The sequence below is a fragment of the Anomaloglossus baeobatrachus genome, chromosome 11 (genome assembly GCF_048569485.1).
Source record: "Anomaloglossus baeobatrachus isolate aAnoBae1 chromosome 11, aAnoBae1.hap1, whole genome shotgun sequence".
In the NCBI taxonomy this organism is placed as follows: Eukaryota; Metazoa; Chordata; class Amphibia; order Anura; family Aromobatidae; genus Anomaloglossus; species Anomaloglossus baeobatrachus.
Genome location: NC_134363.1, coordinates 108,599,780 through 108,620,546, shown reverse-complemented (window position 1 = coordinate 108,620,546; position 20,767 = coordinate 108,599,780). Strand labels below are relative to the sequence as shown.

Sequence of the window (20,767 nt, the reverse complement as noted above, 5' to 3'; positions counted from 1 at the left end):
GGACCGCCGCTATGGTGGGTGAAGAGTGAGCGGGTTGCTGCTAGCGATCGTCTGGAATGTCACAGACGATCTATGTACACCGTTCTGCCCTAACCCGTGAGGGTTGTATGGCACAGATCTCACGGCTCGGTGTACCTGTTGCACGGGGAAGCACAGAGGTGCCCACGCACGTGTGCCAGTGGAAGTCACGAGAATATGGCACGAGGGTAGCACAGAGGTGCCCACGCACGTGTGCTTTCAATAACCAGGTGAGTCCAATGGAGACTTGAGGAGCTCACCTGGGACAGGAACATGGCCTGTTGACGGGGGTACTGCCGGAGCAGCAAGGCAGGGACACGGCCTGCAAACGAGGTACTGCTGGAGCAGCAAGGGCCAAGCCCACAAGAGACAGAAATGCCTGAGCAGTGGCGTGGCAGCACGCTGCCAGACATCCAAACATAGAAGGACGGTCGCGCGCCGCCATGATGGCAGGGGGAGCTTTTAAGGAGGTGCAGCTCCACCCGAGGGCGGGCGCGAGGCGGAGATGACGGACTTGACCCAATCAGGGTCCACGACGTCCCAGCCTGGCCAGTCAGGATTCACCACGTCACCAGCCTTGTCATCAAGCCGTGTGACGTCAGTGAGCGAATCAGGACCCACCACGCATTGCACATGCTCACCCTCCTGCCTCTGGGAAATAGAGGCGGGATCCTCGGTCTCACAATGTGCAGAGATAACGGGAATCTCACTGTTTCTCTGAGCAGTAAACCTCTGCACATTGCGCAGCCTCGCAGACCTTCGGGGCCGCTGAGCAGGAGAGTCTGCGGCAGGCCAGGAATGGGAGACCGCTTCACTCCTTGTAACAGGAGAACCACTAGGTGTCACCCTTCTGCTGCCTCTCTGAGAAGGTATCTCCTGCACACTGCGCAGTCTGGCAGACCTTCGGCGCTGCTGAGCAGGAGTGCTCGTGGCAGGCAAGGAATGGGAGACTGCCTCAGTCCTTGCCTCAGGAGAGCCACGAGATGTAACATTACCCCCCCGTCTAGGCCCCCCCCCCTGTCCGTGCTCGAAGGCCGCTATCAAACCCGGGGCGCGGATATGATCCTCCAACTCCCAGGATCTATGCTCCGGACCACGGCCGGCCCACTCCACGAGGTAGTACCTCTTGCCCTGTATGACTTTTGTCTCCACAAGTTTTGCCACCTCAGGGTCGTCGGACGGGGAGTCGGTTTGAGCCGGCAGGGACCCCGAGAATTTATTAAGTCGTACGGGTTTCAGGAGGGACGCGTGAAAGGTGTTGGCTATAGCCCAGCGTGGAGGGAGTTGGAGTCGATATGCCACTGGGTTTACCTGCTGTAGTACTTTAAACGGACCCAGATACCTAGGGGCGAACTTGGCTGCCTGTACCCGTAGGTTAACATTATTAGAGGACAGCCATACTAGGTCACCAGGGGCGAAGGATGGTGCAGGGCGGCGGCGAACATCAGCCGTTGTCACCATCCGGTCTTTAGCCCTTTTAAGAGCCTCTTGGGTGTCATCCCAGATCTCCCGGGCCTTGGTCGCCCAATCCTCCACTCTAGTATCGGGTGACGTAATGGGCATCGGAACCGGGATTCTGGGATGTTGTCCGTTATTGAGTAGGAACGGAGTCTGGCCAGAGGATTCATGGACCGAATTGTTAATGGCAAATTCGGCCCAAGGAAGGAGGTTAGCCCAGTTGTCGTGGTGCGCGGATATAAAATGGCGGAGGTAAGTTACCAAGGTCTGATTAGTCCTCTCCACTAGTCCATTGGTCTCGGGATGGTATGCGGAGGAGATGTTCAGCTCTATCTGCAGGAGCTTACAGAGGTCTCTCCAGAAGCGAGACGCGAACTGGGGACCCCGGTCGCTCACCACCTTGTCAGGCATGCCATGCAACCTAAATACATGCCGAATGAACAAGGTGGCGAGAGCACGTGACGTCGGGAGTCGTGGGAGAGGTACCAAGTGGACCATTTTAGAGAAGTGGTCCGTGATGACCCATACGACCCTGTGCCCTGCTGACTTGGGCAGATCTCCCAGGAAGTCCATCCCTACCACTTCCCAGGGACGATCCGGCACTGGCAGTGGGTGAAGAAGACCTGCCGGTCTCTGCCGGGACGGCTTATTCTGAGCACACGACATACAGGCTCCCACATATTCCTGTATGTCCTGGGGTAGTCTCGGCCACCAATAATGCCTGGTCACCAGGTCTCTGGTCCTTTTGACCCCGAAGTGACCCCCGACCTTGGAGGCATGGGCCCACGATAGCACCTCGTTCCGTAGTTCAGGGGGAACGAGGGTTTTGCCAGGTGGCACCTGGTCCAAAGAAGTGGGAGTGACCATCCTCAAGCTGTCCGGGGGTAGTATAAGACGAGGCTCCTCCTCGTCCTCCTCCAACACAACCATACAACGTGACAAGGCATCGGCCCGTACGTTCTTCTCACCGGCCAGGTGGCGGATAATAAAGCGGAACCGGGAGAAGAATAAAGACCAACGGGCCTGCCTTGGGTTCAGGCGTTGTGCTGTCTGGAGGTATGTGAGGTTTTTGTGGTCAGAAAAAACCTCAAATGGATGCTTCACACCCTCCAGGAGATGCCGCCATTCCTGGAATGCTAGTTTCATCGCCAGTAACTCCCTATCCCCTATGGAGTAGTTCCTCTCGGCCGGAGAAAAGGTCTTGGAGAAAAAGAAACACGGATGTTTCCTTCCTCGTTCGTTTTTCTGGTACAGGACTGCACCTGCACCGACCGAAGAGGCGTCTACCTCCAGTAGGAAGGGTTTGGAGATGTCTGGACGATGAAGGATGGGAGCTCTGGAGAAGTGAGTTTTGAGAGTGTGAAATGCCTCTACCGTTTCCCGTGTCCATGCTTTGGGATTAGCGCCCTTGCGGGTAAGGGCAATGATGGGTGCTGCCACCGTCGAGAAGTTGGGAATGAACTGGCGATAATAATTGATAAACCCCAAGAATCGCTGGATCGCCTTCAGCGAGCGGGGCTCAGGCCAGTTCATCACTGTCTCCAACTTCCCCGGATCCATTGCTAACCCCTGACTGGACACTATGTACCCCAGGAACGGCAAGGATTCCTGTTCAAAAACGCACTTTTCCAGCTTAGCATATAACGAATGGGTGCGGAGCCTCTTAAGTACTCGGATGACATCCCTCCGATGGGTGGTAAGATCGGGGGAGAAGATAAGAATGTCATCCAGGTATGCAACCACGGAAAGATACAAATCCCGGAAAATGTCATTCACAAAGTCTTGAAATACGGCGGGGGCATTGCAGAGTCCGAAGGGCATTACTAGATACTCGTAGTGACCGTCCCTGGTGTTAAAGGCGGTCTTCCACTCATCGCCCTTTCGGACTCGCACTAGATTATACGCCCCGCGTAGATCCAGCTTTGTGAAGACCTTTGCCCCGCGGAATCGATCAAATAGCTCAGTAATGAGGGGCAAAGGGTATTTGTTCTTGATTGTGATTGCATTTAATCCCCTGTAATCGATACAGGGGCGCAGATCCCCTTCCTTCTTCTGCACAAAAAAGAACCCTGCACCAGCCGGTGAAATAGACTTGCGAATGAACCCCTTCGCCAGGCTGTCCTGAATATATTTGGACATAGCCTCCGTCTCTGGAGCAGAGAGTGGATACACTCTGCCCCTGGGGGGCTCGGAGCCTGGCTTCAGGTCTATTCGGCAATCATATGGCCGGTGGGGAGGAAGAGTATCTGCGGCCCTTTTGGAAAAGACATCCCTGTAGGCCTCATAAGGTGTCGGTAAACCCGGCCCCTCAGTATTCCCTGAGGACCCAACCGACCTAATGGTAGCGGGTGGTTCGGTAGCCACGAGGTGCTCTCTACAGGATCCTGCCCAGGATGAGATCTCTCCTGTTGCCCAGTTGAGTATAGGAGCATGCTGTCTCAACCAGGGAAGGCCCAGTAAAATCTCATCCATTCCCCCTGGAAGCACCAGGAAGGACACCTGCTCATGGTGTCCCGGTGGTACATCCATCCTGAGAGGGATGGTGATCTGGGTGATAGGATCGAGTAGTATGGACCCGTCGACTACCCGGACCCTGAGTGGCTTGGGCAACAGAACCAGGGGAACTGAGTATCGGGTTGCCAGGGAGGTCGAGATGAAATTGCCTTCAGCGCCTGAGTCCAAGCAAGCCAGGGCAGAGAAGAGAGTAGTGCCGAACTGCAACTGGGCGCTGATAGTCAACCTAGAGGGAGAAGTAGCGTCTAGAGTCCCCCCTCTGATAGAAACTAGACGCTGTCTTTTCCCGACGGTTTGGGACATCGGGTAGCTATGTGTCCCCTCTGCCCACAGGAAAAGCAGATGACACAAGACCGAGAACCTGGGGAAGAGGAGACCACCTTGGACACCTCCATTGACTCCACGGAGTCGCCTACAGGACTGGCTGGGGGACATGTCTGATGGAAGACGGGAGTCAGACGCTTTTTAGGCCGAGAAGACGTGGGTGCTGAAGAGACCTCGAGCCTTCGCTCCGCCTGGCGGATGTCTATGCGAGAGGCAACCTGAATCAAGGACTCTAAAGTGGCAGGCACCTCACGTGTGGCCAGTGCGTCTTTGACAAACCCTGCCAGGCCCTCCCAAAACACAGGGACAAGGACCTTATCCGGCCAGTCCATCTCTGCGGCCAGTGTCCTAAAGTGTACAGCAAAGTCCCCGACTGAAGCAGACCCTTGCCGAAGTCGTAGGAGGTGCAGCGCGGAATCGTGGGTGACTTGAGGCCCGAGGAACACCATTCTCATGGCCCCAAGATAAGCTGCTAAGTTATTCACCACACGATCTCCGCGCTCCCACAACGGCGTGGACCACTTCAGCGCTCTCCCTGTGAGCAGGGACTGGACGAAGGCTACCTTCGCCTTCTCGGTAGCGTAAAGAGTCGCGGACAGCTCTAAGTAGGTGGTAACCTGGTTTATAAAACCACGACACTCAGAGCTGTTGCCGCTAAAGCGCTCTGGAAGCGCAAGGCGAGGAGACCTTCCACCCAATAGCACAGCCTGGGTAGCCGCCTGGGTGGCGACTGTCGTCAGAGTAGTCTTATCGGAGGAAGACTGCTCCACTGCTGCCAATCGTGACTCCAACTGCTGCACATAACGCAGCAACTGCTGCTGCTCTTCAGCCATAGCCAGACCTTTGGCGCGACCGTAATGTTACGAGGGGGACCCGGGGAAGCGTGCCAAGATGGGAAATGGACTGCTTCCGCCGGTCAAGGTCCACTGTGCAGTGTAAGGGACCGCCGCTATGGTGGGTGAAGAGTGAGCGGGTTGCTGCTAGCGATCGTCTGGAATGTCACAGACGATCTATGTACACCGATCTGCCCTAACCCGTGAGGGTTGTATGGCACAGATCTCACGGCTCGGTGTACCTGTTGCACGGGAAAGCACAGAGGTGCCCACGCACGTGTGCCAGTGGAAGTCACGAGAATATGGCACGAGGGTAGCACAGAGGTGCCCACGCACGTGTGCTTTCAATAACCAGGTGAGTCCAATGGAGACTTGAGGAGCTCACCTGGGACAGGAACACGGCCTGTTGACGGGGGTACTGCCGGAGCAGCAAGGCAGGGACACGGCCTGCAAACGAGGTACTGCCGGAGCAGCAAGGGCCAAGCCCACAAGAGACAGAAATGCCTGAGCAGTGGCGTGGCAGCACGCTGCCAGACATCCAAACATAGAAGGACGGTCGCGCGCCGCCATGATGGCAGGGGGAGCTTTTAAGGAGGTGCAGCTCCACCCGAGGGCGGGCGCGAGGCGGAGATGACGGACTTGACCCAATCAGGGTCCACGACGTCCCAGCCTGGCCAGTCAGGATTCACCACGTCACCAGCCTTGTCATCAAGCCGTGTGACGTCAGTGAGCGAATCAGGACCCACCACGCATTGCACATGCTCACCCTCCTGCCTCTGGGAAATAGAGGCGGGATCCTCGGTCTCACAATGTGCAGAGATAACGGGAATCTCACTGTTTCTCTGAGCAGTAAACCTCTGCACATTGCGCAGCCTCGCAGACCTTCGGGGCCGCTGAGCAGGAGAGTCTGCGGCAGGCCAGGAATGGGAGACCGCTTCACTCCTTGTAACAGGAGAACCACTAGGTGTCACCCTTCTGCTGCCTCTCTGAGAAGGTATCTCCTGCACACTGCGCAGTCTGGCAGACCTTCGGCGCTGCTGAGCAGGAGTGTGCTCGTGACAGGCAAGGAATGGGAGACTGCCTCAGTCCTTGCCTCAGGAGAGCCACGAGATGTAACAGGTTTGTATCCCAAACTCAAGGCATGACTAAACTCCCCCCCCCCACCCTTTTATGAGGAACCATTGGACTCTTAGAGACCCTCATACTTTGACGTTGTTAACGGAACTTTTGCACCAGTCAATCCACTTGAAGATTCTCTGCATTAACCCAGGAGTTAACTTCCGGATCACAACCCTTCCACTTAACGAGATACTGCGACCGATGTCTGACATGCCTGGAACCCAGAATTCGTTCCACCTCATTCTCGAAAACCTCCTCAATTTTGACCCAAGGATCAGGTGTCCCCTCAAATCTCTTCAAAAGATAATAATTGAAGGAGTTATTGATCTTCTGAGCTATAGTGAGTTGAAATTTAATCGTCAAAGGATTCAAGATTTTAATAATTCTATAAGGACCTGCAAATTTCTTAGATGCTACTTTGAGATGTACATTTTTGAGGGCGGCAACCACACAAACTCCCCCACCTGAAAAAACTGAGCCCTCCTACTTTTGTGGTTGCCACTTTTCTCGACCCAGTGACTAATTACCAAAAGATCCTTTTTGAACTCTCTCCAGATTTTAATCAATTGGGAAGAAAATTTCTCCTTCTCTGGCACAGAGGATTGCAAACCTAAGAAATTCCAAAAATACTGAATACAATCCCCACAGAAAAATAAGGTGAGGTCCCGGTAGCCATAGATTATCCAATATTATGAGCAAACTCAGCAAGAGGCAGAAATTCAACCAAAGTCTTCCTATTTAGATGGAACAAAACATCTCAAATACTGTTCTACCTCTTGGTTTATCCTCTGTCTGCCCAACAGTCGCAGGACAATAACCTGTGGAAAATGACAGTTTAATACCCAATCTTGAGGACAAACTATGCCAAAAGCTAGCCAAAACCTCAACCCCTATATTGTAAATAATGTTCTTAAAACACTATGATGTGAGAGATGAACAATGTAGCTAAACTCTTAGCTGTGGGCCACTTATGAAGTGGAATAAAATGAACAATCTTTCTGAACTGGCCCTCCACTAACCACACAACAGTATTGCAGATAGGAATAGGCAAATCAGTGACGAGATCCTTGAACAAATGAGTTCAAGGCTGTGATAGGATGTCATTAGGCAAGACATAACCTACTAGGTCCTGATAAGAGGTTTTAGCTCAAGGACAAACTCTGCATTTACAGACAAAAGCTGGTGTCACACACAGCGACAACGACGTCGCTGCTACGTCACCATTTTCTGTGACGTTGCAGCGACGTCCCGTCGCTGTCGCTGTGTGTGACATCCAGCAACGACCTGACCCCTGCTGTGAGGTCGCCGGTCGTTGCTGAATGTCCAGCTTCATTTTTTGGTCGTCACTCTCCCGCTGTGACACACACATCGCTGTGTGTGACAGCGAGAGAGCGACGAAATGAAGCGAGCAGGGAGCAGGAGCCGGCGTCTGGCAGCTGCAGTAAGCTGTAACCAGCGTAAACATCGGGTAACCAAGGGAAGACCTTTCCCTGGTTACCCGATATTTACCTTCGTTACCAGCCTCCGCTCTTGCTGCCAGTGCCGGCTCCTGCTCTGTGCACATGTGGCTGCAGTACACATCAGGTAATTAACCCGATGTATACTGTAGCAAGGAGAGCAAGGAGCCAGCGCTAAGCAGTGCGCGCGGCTCCCTGCTCTCTGCATTGTGACATGTAGCTGCAGCACACATCGGGTTAATTAACTCGATGTGTACTGTACCTAGGAGAGCAAGGAGCCAGCGCTAAGCGCGGCTCCCTGCTCTCTGCACTTTGACATGTAGCTGCACCACACATCGGGTTAATTAACCCGATGTGTACTGTACCTAGGAGAGCAAGGAGCCAGCGCTAAGCGCGGTCATAACAGCGACTTACAAGGTCGCTGTTACGTCACCGAAAATGGTGACGTAACAGCGACGTCGTTGTCGCTGTCGCTTAGTGTGAACCCAGCTAAACTCATCAACATTCTGCCACCAAAACGACCTGGAAAGAAAAGAGGCACAAAAACCTGGATATCCAGCCAAAACAGAATCATGTGTAGCGCCCCATGGGACCTGCAGGGCTACTCGTCACCAGGCCAGTGGTGTTTGGAGTTGCTGTGAAAGGCCCGACCTGGCTCCGTGGCCCCATCAGCTACATAAAAGAGGGTGCAAGGTGATGGGTAATAGGGGATGGGGGTTAGCTTTGCAGCGCCACCCTTGGTTCATGGCCAGGAATTAGCCGCCGCTGCGAGATGTCGCTCTCCTCCCTCCGGGGCTGATGTTACCACAGCTCAGATAGTCCAGCTCCCCAAAGGTGGAGCAAGCCCCAGGGAGGACAGTGGTGACAGGGGAAGGGCCGTTGGTGCCGAAGTGCGGGGAGGTGGTTCCGGCAAATCAGAGTCTCTCACAGGGGCTGCGGTTGCAGGTGTTTTACTCACAGGTTGTGTGTGAGTACCGGTCATTGCCGTGATGGGCCCCAGCCGATCCCGGATGAATCAGAGGTCACCACCGGTGTGGGGAAGCATGCGAGACCTTCCTCCTTGCGCCTTGCAGTGTGGATGCCTGTGGCGTGAAGCTACTTGGGGACCCCAGTGTCCTTGGCTTTAGTAGCCATCCTGTACGCATACAGCGCAAAACTTGTTATGGACCTGACCGTGGCCCTGGCTCCTGTCTCTATATGCTGCTGGTGCGCCGTGACTTTTGGTGGTGGGAAATGGGAAGTGAAATCCCCCTTCCCTGCAGATTCTGGTAGTCCAACGTGAAGCATGTTCTACCCTAGGGCTCTGCACCCAGTGTGGCGCCGGTCCCGAAGCGGCTGTTGGGGCTCACCCTCCGAGTTGCTCCACCCAGTCGTCTCCAGCTTCTCTCTCAGTCTGTCCAGTACCCGGTCGGCCTCTCTGGGGGGGAGCCTTTCAGCATCCCCCCAGAAGCCTCAGGCAGCTAGCACCTTTCTGATGACTCTTCAGTGCTGGCTATAACCTGTTGCTATGGTGCACACCTGCAGTCTAGTCTGGCGGGAAACCACCTAAGTGTAATGTGTAACTGCTGACTCATGGTTTTGTGTAAGCTAGAAAACACCAGTGGTTAACCTCTTCTTACCCAGGATGAGTATTGCACTTTAAGTCAGATGCAATACCCTGTGGCGACTGGGCCTCAGGGACACCACACATACACTTCATTCTGGACATCTCTGCATAGAGAGGATGGTACATACAGCTTGTTCAGGGACAAGTCCTCTGGCGTACTATCCAGAGCATCCTGAATGCGCTGCCTGATATCTACCCTCAGAGCACCCATCACCACTCCTTTACTTAGAACCTTGACATGATTTTAATCTCTCAATTTTGGTACAAACCTATGGGATAAAGCATCAGCCTTAACATTTTTAGTTCATGGAGATAAGTCACAGAAAAATCAAACCTGACAAAAAAAAAAGGATCCACCGGGCCTGTCAAATGCTTAACCCCTTTACAACCTAGGACGTATGTTTACATCCTAGGTCGTATCTAACTCTTTAATGTGGGCTCGTGCGGCAAGCCCACATTATTCCCCACACGTCTGCTCATCTGATCAACAGACATGTGTAGCTAACAGGCACGGGTGGATTGCGCTGTCAAAGTGACAGCGTGACCTAACGTGCTTCGGCGGGAATTGCACCATTCCTCGCCCCCATTGGTGGCCCCATGACACAATCACAGGGTGCCAATAGGTTGTCATGACAGCGTGGGGGGGTCAGATGATGACCCCTGTTGCTATCATGACTCACTTCCTGTGAATGTCGGCATTTCTGTTATTCAGAGGAATGCTGAAATAGAAGCTATTGAACAGTCTTCAATAACTCTAAGGGGACTAATAAAATCAATAAAAAAATGTTAAAAAAAACTAAAAGTCCAATTCACCCCTCTTTTGTCCCATTGAAAATAAAACAATAATAAATGTACACATATTTAGTATCGCCAAGTTCAGAAATGCCTGATATATCAAAATATAAAATAAGTTAATCTGATAGGTAATAGGTGTAGTGAGAAAAAAATTCAAACGCAAGAATTAAGGTTTTTTTGGTCACCACAACATTGCATTAAAATACAATAACAGGCAATCAAAACATCACATCTACACAAAAATGGTATAATTAAAAACGTCAAATCAAGGTGCTAAGAAAAAAAGCTCTCACATAGCTCCAGATCCCAAAAAAATGAGAACCCTATGGGTCTTCGAAAATGGCAACAAAAGTGCAATTTTTATTTTTTTTTTTTTTTTTTTTTAATTTCTGAATTTTTTTCACCACTTAGATAAAAGCAAAACTATACATGTTTGGTATCTCCAAACTCATACTGACCTGGGGAATCATATTGCCATTTTAGTTTTAGAATATAGTGAACACAGTAAATAACCCTACCCCCCAAAAAAAACTATCATGTAATTGCATTTTTTTTTGCAATTTCACTGCACTTGGAATTTTTTTTTTGTTTTCCAGGACAATATGAGGTAAAATGATTGGTGTCACTCAAAAGTACAACAAGTCCTGCAAAAAACAACCTTCATATGGTTTTATTGATGGAAAAATAAATATTTATGGCTCTTGGAAGAAGGGGGGGATAAAACAAAAAATGGAAAATCATCAGGTGGTAAAAGGGTTAAGCATTTTGCAGCATCAACATACAGTCCCAAACCTCAGGCATGATAGTTAAAGGGGTGTACATAAAAACGTTTGTTTTTCTTCACTCCATTGTGAATGTAAAGTGCACCAAAATTACTGACAATGTGTTAATTTACATTTCAAGTGGATGATTTAATTCGGTCAGCTGAGTGGACTTGTACATTCATCCCACTATGACTCTCCTTGAGGAAGTGATAGTGAAATGTGAGTCGGTTGTGTACATGGGGGAGTACAATCCATACGCAGCTCAGGTAATGACTATACACATTCTCTCCTGCTTGTGAGTCTTTTGTGCCTGGTTTTGATGTAAAACATGACCTATATGTAGTAATTCATTACTAAGCTACCTTTGTTCACATATCTACTGGCATCTTTGTATCGATCTCTATCAATGTTATCGCTCAGCACTTATAGTTCTCTGTTTTGTTTTTTTTTGTATTTTACTATTGGGGAAGATTTCAGTTTATGGGATGTATTAATCACTTAGGCAGTGTTAGGTTGACCTAACGGTCACAGCTATTGCCAGCGATGTCCGAATGCAGAGAGGGTACCGGTGACCCCCCTCTGCCCTCCCTTTAGCCTTCAATGAAAACAGGCAGACACCGTTATACACGTAAAGGCTAGGAGACGTGCGGCTCCGAATAGAAAGTCTGTATTATTTTGTTTACATTTCAAGGTTATACAGATTTGATTAGGGCGTAACTATGCAGCATACATATTCATTAATCTACATTCATTAAGGCGTGGATTGCATATTCCCAGCAAGAGAAATTAACATAATGACTTATACTCCCATAACAGTCTATGACGTTTCTTTTTCCATAACAAGAATGTTTTTCAGTCGTCTCTAAGTCAAAACATTCTGCGTCCTTGAAGTTGGTCTCATAGTTTATTACGCAAATAAGTCTGGTTCGGTCTTGCCAGGGAGAATGAATTTCTATTATTTTCTAAGTCAGTGAAAAAGGTTAACTCTTTCCTCACAATCCCCCCTATTGGTGTGATTGATGGACAGGGGGCCATCGAGAAGCTTTGGACTATAGAGAAAGCAGGCTAGCCTCCAGATACTTTCTGAGCCGCGGGTTTGCTCAGGGAGTGTCGTCTCACATCCATCACCCAGGACTGCCTGCATGCCTCTCGATAGGAGTCTCATCATGATACGCCAAGGTGATTTCTAGAGGAAAGAGTAGAGAAGAGAAAAAAGGCATATTAGTGATTTCATATGGGTGCTGAATAATCATTGCATCTACATTGCTTCAAGCAGCGGGAAAACAAAGCCATTAGCAACTTGAACACTACATAAGCAACTAGTAAACAGAGTAACACTTGGAACACTGATAGTCTGTTGTAACAGCCTCCCCATTGAAACACTTTGTTTATTGGGACTGGTATGGCTAAGTATGGCATGGAAGAGGCTGTCACAAGTGCGTGTGTACATATCCAGCAGTCTGTGATCTCAAGTTTTTCAGCTAACACTTCATGATGGGTCTCAAATGAATTCTGCCGTGGTGTAGAAGGCCCCAAAAAGGGAGTACACATAGAAATACTTATCAGCGGTATTAGGCCTTCTTGCAGTGGCTGGCATGGACCCATATCGATCTCCCCTCAAGTTTGACGAAGGTTGGAGTGGTCAGCTGGACAGTCAAAGGCCCTTCGAATCGTGGCTCAAGGGTCTTTCTCACGTGCTTCTTTAGGTAGACCCAGTCACAAGGCTTTAGAGAGTGGGTTCCTGGAATGGCATCAGGATCAGGTAGAGAAGAGTAGACCCTTTGGTGGGTTTCAGTTAGTCTCTTCTGCAGGGAAACAACATAAGACGTTAGGCTATCACATTGCAGGTGTAACTCCTGTGGGAAGTAGCATCCTAATCTGGGTGCACTACCAAAGAGTATTTCAAAGGGTGAGAGCCTGTGCTTTCCCTGTGGGGTAGTCCTTATAGGGTAAAAAGCTATGGGGAGACATTCTGTCCATGGTCTACCAGTCTCCTCCACTGCCTTGGCTAGTTTGAGCTTTAAAGTCCCATTTAACCTTTACACTTTCCCTGATGACTGTGGGTGGTAAGGCGTGTGTAAGGCTGACTGCATGCCTAACAGGGCACAGGTGTTCTGAAAAACGTGTCCAGTGAAATGAGTACCTCGGTCTGACTCTATGACTTCAGGGAGTCCAAACTGAGGCACCAGCTCACAGGCCAATTTGTTTGCTGTAATTCGGGCTGTGGCTGAACTGACAGGGTAGGCCTCTGGCCATCCTGAGAAGAGGTCTACACAGACAAGTACAAACTCGTAGATGCCATGTTTTGGCAACTGTATATAGTCTATTTGTACTCTTTGAAATGGGGCAAACGTCTTTGGCATGTGTCTTTGCGGGGTTTTAGTTAGCTGGCCTGGATTGTGTTGTTGACAGATGTGACAAGCTTTTATTCTCTGGGAGGCGTATTGTCTGAAGCCGGGGGCTATCCAATATGGTTGCATCTGGTTCATGATTGAGTTTGTGCTACTGTGTGTGGGATAGTGGAGTACTTGGAAAATGGCAGGGAACCAACTGCGTGGCAGGACGGGAAGTCCGTTTAGTCGCCAAATCCCCTCCACCTTTTCTGCCCCCTTGACCCGCCATCCGGCCTTTTCTTCCTCAGAGGCATTTTCTTGTGTCTCAAAGAGGTTCTGCATTTCTTCCTCCGTCGTTGACACTGTTTCCGTCTCCTTCAAAGGGAGTAAGGCGGCTTGTTTTGCTATTTGATCGGCCAAGCGATTTCCCCTTGCCTCGGGTGTTTGAGCCTTGGTGTGGGCAGCAACCTTTATGATTGCTAGCTGTTTTGGTATCAAGGCTACTTCCATTAGTTTCTTCACTGAGGCTCCATGCCTGATGGGATTTCCTGTTGCTGTGAGGAATCCTCTTGTCTGCCAGATAGTGCCAAAATCGTGCACAATGCCGCGTGCATAGGCTGAGTCCGTGTAGATGTTCGCTGTTTGTTCTTCCAGAAACTCAATTGCCCAGATGAGAGCAAGAAGTTCTGCTTCTTGAGCAGATATGCGTGGAGGTAGCGGTTGTTTGGCTAGGACTGCATATAGAGTCACTACTGCAAATCCGGTGTGGAACTTGCCTGCTTCATCAGCGTATCTGCTACATCCACAAAAAGTTCAAAGTCTGGATTTGTAAGCGGTGTTGCCTGTATATTGTGCAGGGGCTTTGCCTCATGTTCAATGAGTTCCTGACAATCATGATCAAATGGTGCACTGGTACGTTTGTCACTCTCTTCTGTCCTCTCTTCTGTCCTCTCTTCTGTCCCCCCTTCTAAACTTGTAAAGATCAGCAGATCAGCAAGGTTTAGACTTGTAACTCGAGCAAATGAGATGTTTGGGGGTAGCAACAGCGTGCACTGGAGTCTGACTTGTCTTGTCATGGAGAGGTGTTTCAGCTGCACTTGATTGAGAACAGCATAAATGTCATGGCTGGTAAGGATGGTAGTCGGGAAATCGAGTGAGATTTCAGATGCTTTCTGCAGTATGTTTGAAACTGCTGTAACAGCACGGACACAGGTTGGTGCTGCTTTTGTGACGTTGTCGAGTTGAGAGGAGTAGTACTCGATTATGTGATGTTTGTCCGTCTTCTGGGTGAGTACTCCTACGGCAAATCCTTGAAGCTCTGCTACGAACAGATTGAAGGTGAGATCATAGTTTGGTAGTGCCAGAGCAGATGCATCAATCACTAGTTCCTTGAGCTTTTGAAAGTTTTGTCAAGCTTCTTCTGTAAGGGAAAAAGGAACATTCTTTGTGCAATCATACAGCGGTTGCATGAGTAGTGACGCATTGGGAATCCACCGTCTGCATTTATCTCTGCTTGCTTTGCATCCTACTTCTGCCAGAAAGGTAAGCATTCCTCTTCACTAGGGCAGCACAGTAGTAAATCATCCACGTACTGGTAGATGTACTGCGAGAGGTAGCAGGAGGAAGGATTGTCTCAGCTGCGGTGGTGTAATTCCAGGCTTGACTGAAACATTTACTGTGGGCACGGGTAGTGTGCCGAGGTCAGTTTTTGATGTGGACCAGAGTTTTGCAGGAACTTGTAGAAGTATTGGGTCCGTGTTTACTTCATGTGTAACTTCAGATTCTGGTCGGTCTTCTATCATCTGGAGAGTGCACAGGATTTCTTCTGGGATATCTTCTGGAATTTGCAGGATAGCAGATCCATCTTCATTGTAGACAATCTGAGCTTGTAGTCTTCATAGTAGATCTGCTCCCACTAGGGCATTTCCACCCAGGGGGGACACTAAGAATTTAGACACGAACATGTATGGTCCCAGTTTCACTTTCAGTGGATGTATTATTGAGATTATCTGGGCTTGTCCATCAAATCCGAATACTACAGTAGCTTCAGATGAGATGGATCCTTCAGGCACTAGGTTCCTGGGGTTCAGGAGCGTGAGGCTCCTGAGTCCACCAAAGCTCTTATTTCCTTGTTGCCAATGTGAAGGGGGACGTGTATAAATGGACCTCTGGCATCCCTATCCCGTGCTGCCGCAAGTCAGGCAGTCTTCTCCTCCTGACTCTCGGGTTGGTTTTGAGTGTCCCTCTTCTTCTTTCTACAGTCTCTGATCACGTCCTCTGACTCCCACAATAGTAGCAGGTCGGTGCCTTCCTTCTTGTACCTTCTGGCTGACCGTCCACTGCTGCTATGAAAACTTTCTTGTTGCTCCTTTTATCCTTTGCGTCAGTTTCTAAGCCACTTGCTTTGTTGACTAGAAGATCTATGTCTTCCATGTTCCTCCATTCTGGGCAGCACGCTTTCAATCTTTCTGCCAGAGGTGCATGTATTCCATCCATGAAGGATCTTACCATCAGGCGACGTATTGCACCCGCTTGTAAGTCCAGCCCTTCATCTGCGAATGACTGCATCAATCTGTAGGAGACCTGTATTTGGTTCAGGTAACGTGAAAAACTGACTGGGTTTCTAGTCGGGTCTGGAGCATTTTGCAGAAAAGCCATCTGCTCGGCTGGAGTCCAGGGTACGTAGTCATCACACGTACGAGGAACTGCATCTCTGGGAGCATCTGGGGTTTGTAGATTAACAGGTGGTCTTATCAGGACTCTTCTTTCCACTACGGGATAAAGAGGCACTGGTGCTGTGGCTTGTAGCTTGTGCTGTGGGGCTCCACAGGCTAGGCATGTTTTACTCCAGTCCGGATTTTGTTGGCTACAGTTTGTGCAGGTCCATTCCGGGGATCCTGTTATTTTTGGAGCTGTTCCAGGAGTAGCTGACAGGTACGGAGGGGGCTGCGGATCCTTATTAGCTTGCTTCCCAGCTTCCTCCCATGTGTCTGATTCTTCATGATATATCCAACCTTGATCGTGGGCTGTTTTTGCCATGTCAGAAAGAGTTCTGATCAGTTTAGTCCATGATTTATCTGCTATCACTCCTGCTCTAGTAGCTGTTATTGTATTCCATTTGTTGGGGTCCAATTGATCCTTCCCCTTCAATCCAAATGTCTTGAAAACTTCCTTGGACTGACTGGCTGTCCTCTTGCCATGATAACACGTAATGAGATGTTGCAGGGTGCATCCAGCTCTTCTGTCTTTTGATATTCCTTGCCCCATTCTTCGTCTATCTTCTTCAGCTTTTAGACCCTTGAACGTCCTTTGGACTAAACCTACCTATCCTGGAGATACTCAGAGACTAACTCCTTTTGTATTCCCACCTAAGGTGAGGTCTAGAACCACCTTTCCTGGAGATACCTAGAGACTAACTCCTTATTTGTATTCCTACTGAAAGGTGGTGTCCTAACTTCAAAGGGGGCTGAGAATGTTGAATGGCGCTGGGTTACCCTTCTTGTAACAGAGATACACTCTATATCCGATGGCAATGGCAAACAGGGCTATTCCCACTAACACTAGGGCAGTGAATATCACATCCATTGGACAGAGCAGGTACACTATTCCCTTTCAACACTCACTGATGTATGGGATCTATGACAACCAACAAGGACAACAGCACAGAAGTAAAGCGCAGGAGAGCAGACACGCGACACACGGAGAGGCAGAGAAACACAGAGAAACAAACAAGCAAACAACCAAACAAGGCACAGAAAACATCAGCTGGCAAGGCTCTCTCAGAGTTCAGTGGAAACCCGCCAATAACCCAGTTTCTACTCACAGTGTACCATTTTGCGCGTTGAGGAGAGGGGAGATCAGATGTGGGGAGCATAAAGAGAAGAATAAGGTTCAACTCTTACCTGGCCAGGTGTTTCTGGTCCCCACGTCTGGTCACCTCCCCCTCGGCTTGGCAAGACAGTCCACTGCGTCCTGGGATTAGAAACACGGGTCCCTGCTTTTCGGGCGCCAGATAATGTTAGGTTGACCTAACGGTCACAGCTATTGCCAGCGATGTCCGAATGCAGAGAGGGTACCGGTGACCCCCCTCTGCCCTCCCTTTAGCCTTCAATGAAAACAGGCAGACACCGTTATACATGTAAAGGCTAGGAGACGTGCGGCTCCGAATAGAAAGTCTGTATTATTTTGTTTACATTTCAAGGTTATACAGATTTGATTAGGGCGTAACTATGCAGCATACATATTCATTAATCTACATTCATTAAGGCGTGGATTGCATATTCCCAGCAAGAGAAATTAACATAATGACTTATACTCCCATAACAGTCTATGACGTTTCTTTTTCCATAACAAGAATGTTTTTCAGTCGTCTCTAAGTCAAAACATTCTGCGTCCTTGAAGTTGGTCTCATAGTTTATTACGCAAATAAGTCTGGTTCGGTCTTGCCAGGGAGAATGAATTTCTATTATTTTCTAAGTCAGTGAAAAAGGTTAACTCTTTCCTCACAGCAGCTTAACAATTCAACTATTTTTTTTTTTTCCGTACATGGTCTTACAAAATGCCGACTCTATACCTGACACTTAAGCTGCACAAGAAAAATTGTGGTCCACCTGGTCACCCAATAGTGTCGGGTATAGATGGGCTATGTGAGGGAGTGTGTCAATGTTGGATTTTAACCTTACGCCTTTGGCTGCCTCCCTCCCTCCCATCCTACATTAAGGACACCACTGAGGCTTTGAGGAGGTTGGATAATGTTGTCCTTGAGCCAGATAACATCATGGTGACCACGGATGTGGAAAGTTTGTATACATCTATTGGTCACCATGATGGACTCAGAGCAGTCTCATACTTCCTATCCTCCAGTAATCTAGACAAAAAGTTGGTTGAACTGTTGCTTATTTTGCTGGAGTTTATCTTAACCCATAACGTATTTACCTTTAAGGGATCCATCTTTATCCAGAAGTAAGGTACAGCCATGGGGGCGTCTTGCACCCCAGCCTATGCCAATTTATTTTTGGGGGCCTGGGAGAGAGAGATCTTTGTCACGGAAACAGATGTCGATATCAGTAAGGTTAACAACTGGATGAGATAAAGTGACGACATCTGGTTCCTGTGGGACGGGACCCCCAATGAATTGGCAGGATTGATTGATAGATTAAATAAGAACTCTATCAATGTATTCGTTACAGATAGGTCAGGTCAGGAGATCGACTTCTTGGATTTAAAAATCAAAGTAACAGATGAAGGGAGATTGACCACAGAGATATATAGGAAGCCTATGGCAACGAATGCCTTTCTGCACGCACAATCCTTGCATCTTCCCGCAACTATCAATAGTATTCCTATTGCACAATTCCTCAGGGCCTGGAGGATATGTTCCTCTGAGGAAGCATTTTCTGCACAGGCAGGGGATTTAACACAGAGATTTCTACATCGAGGATATAGCAAAAGGTTGATTAAACGTGGGTTCGATCGAGCTAGGATGCGTATAAGGGATTCCCTTTTATATCCAAATCACTTCCAACCAAAAAGTCAGAAGGAAGGTTTTGTCCGATTAATAACTACTTATAATAATCGCTGGAAAGATATTCTTGAGATCCTTAGAAAGCATTGGAGTATTTTAACAACAGACTCCATTCTAAGGAAAAATATATCACAATATCCATTGGTAACAGCACGAAGAGAAAGGAACATCAAAGACCATTTAGTATGGAGCCATTATGGACCCACAACTAGTAACCAGCTTAGAACAGGAGTGGTTGGCTTCTTCCCATGCGGGTTATGTAAGGCATGTGCTAATATGCGGAAGGCCAAAACCTTCAAAGGTGCAAAAGACGATAGGGAGTATGAGATCAGGCTGTATTTGAGTTGCACTTCAAAGGCAGTGATCTATCAGGCCTCTTGTCCATGTAATTTATATTACATAAGCATGACCACCCGAGAACTTAGGATTCAGGTGGGTTAACATGTCAGAGACATTAAAAACGCAAAAGAGACCTCTGCCAATGAATAACTCAAAACCATCTCTCGTCACTTCAAAGAGTTTCACAACTCAGACTCTAGACACCTGATGGTTAAAGCAATCGACCAGATTAGGGTAGATACACGTGGTGGGGATGTTGGTAGAATCCTCCCTCAACTTGAGAGCAGATGGATCTATCATTTAGGAAGTGTCCCCAGATGGCCTCAACGAAAATTTTGGTTTCAATGCCTTTTTGTGAGTGAAGTACTTAGTATTATCTGGAGACGTCCGTTTTTAATATTTTATTATATTTCCTTTATGTGTGATGTCTTCTTTGCAATAGCATCTTTAATAACAGGGAATTGTATATTTATATAAGGTGTGCTAATTTTTGTCCATTTCTTCCTTTTGAGGTCCTTACTATACAGTATATATACTTGCATATACAATACTTACCGTGGGAGCGGGGTGAATGATGATGTGGTGCCGTCGATGCTTTGGTGATGGATTGATGGTCATCCGGCCTTTATCTGGGAGATGTATCCAATGGAGGATGAGGAATACCTATTGGGCGCACAAGGATGACGGGATTTAAATTAGTCATATTTTGATCATATACCTTGAGGTGTACCTGATGTGCCCCCATATTGGACATTTACCCTTGGGTGAACCTTGCTGGAGGAATGGCTGCCCTGGGACTCTGTATAGGAACCAGCGGCCGTTCAGCTTATAACAGATTATAAGGAATGTCTATATTGCTGGAAAGGAACACCAACAGTATATTTCGGCTTTAAAGGACACATACAATTTATGCGATATCTGTATATGTTCAGCCTTATATATTTATGGGATTTTCATGAAAATATATTTGTTGGCACTATGCCTATGGTACTACTATTATTTGTGTAGATGGATATTTATATTTATATGGTTGACATTATTAGCACATATGTACATTTATGCAAGTATTGTATGTAATTGTTTTATGATATTGTCCTTTATGGTGCTTTTTCTATGATGTTACATGCTTCTATATGTAATCCCTTTAAACTTGAAGTGCATCTCCTTGGTTAAAATTTATTGGTAGGCCGTTATAATGCACCTACATACTAATCAATACCTTAGTGCTGTACATGCTGTGTGCGGCTGGGGCCTGACAGAGGATTCCTCATTCTTTACTTTGGCCGATGGTACGGGGAGACACAAATGCGCAGTGGTGGCGGCATCGCGTTGCCACGATTACTGTGCTGGGTGGGTTCCCGGCCGGGCCGGAACAAAAATGAGGTAATTTCCTGGTACATCCTCCTGTCATGGAGGTGCCCGCGCCGGAACAAGCATGGACACGTGGCAGAAATCAATTTACCACATAAGCACACATATATGTGTGTATTTAAGGGGTGCTCACACCACTATAGATATGCCTGCCTCCTGATGAAGCCCAGGTGAAACGCGTTGAGGCGCGGTGGGATGAGAGATACAGCTACTTTATGGTCAGGTCTGTGTTTTGATATCTATTAAACAATTGTTATGCAGCTCTGTCAGGGTTATTGACTCAGTCTGTTTACCTAGACCAGGGTGGCAATT

At 48.5% G+C, this 20,767-nt stretch overlaps 1 protein-coding gene across 3 annotated transcripts in view; it reads left to right on the top strand.

Annotated features, from left to right (window-relative positions):
- The window catches only part of LOC142256092 (NXPE family member 2-like), a 340,673-nt gene that overhangs the window by 171,568 nt on the left and 148,338 nt on the right, over positions 1 to 20,767 (top strand). Inside the window, exon 4 of one of the 3 annotated variants that reach the window (XR_012727481.1) lies at positions 19,597 to 20,030. The exons of the other annotated variants lie outside the window; for them this stretch is intronic. The gene's annotated coding sequence lies outside the window, so the exon portion shown is untranslated. Of the gene's footprint in view, positions 1 to 19,596; positions 20,031 to 20,767 lie in introns of those variants that run through there. 3 annotated transcript variants of the gene reach the window in all.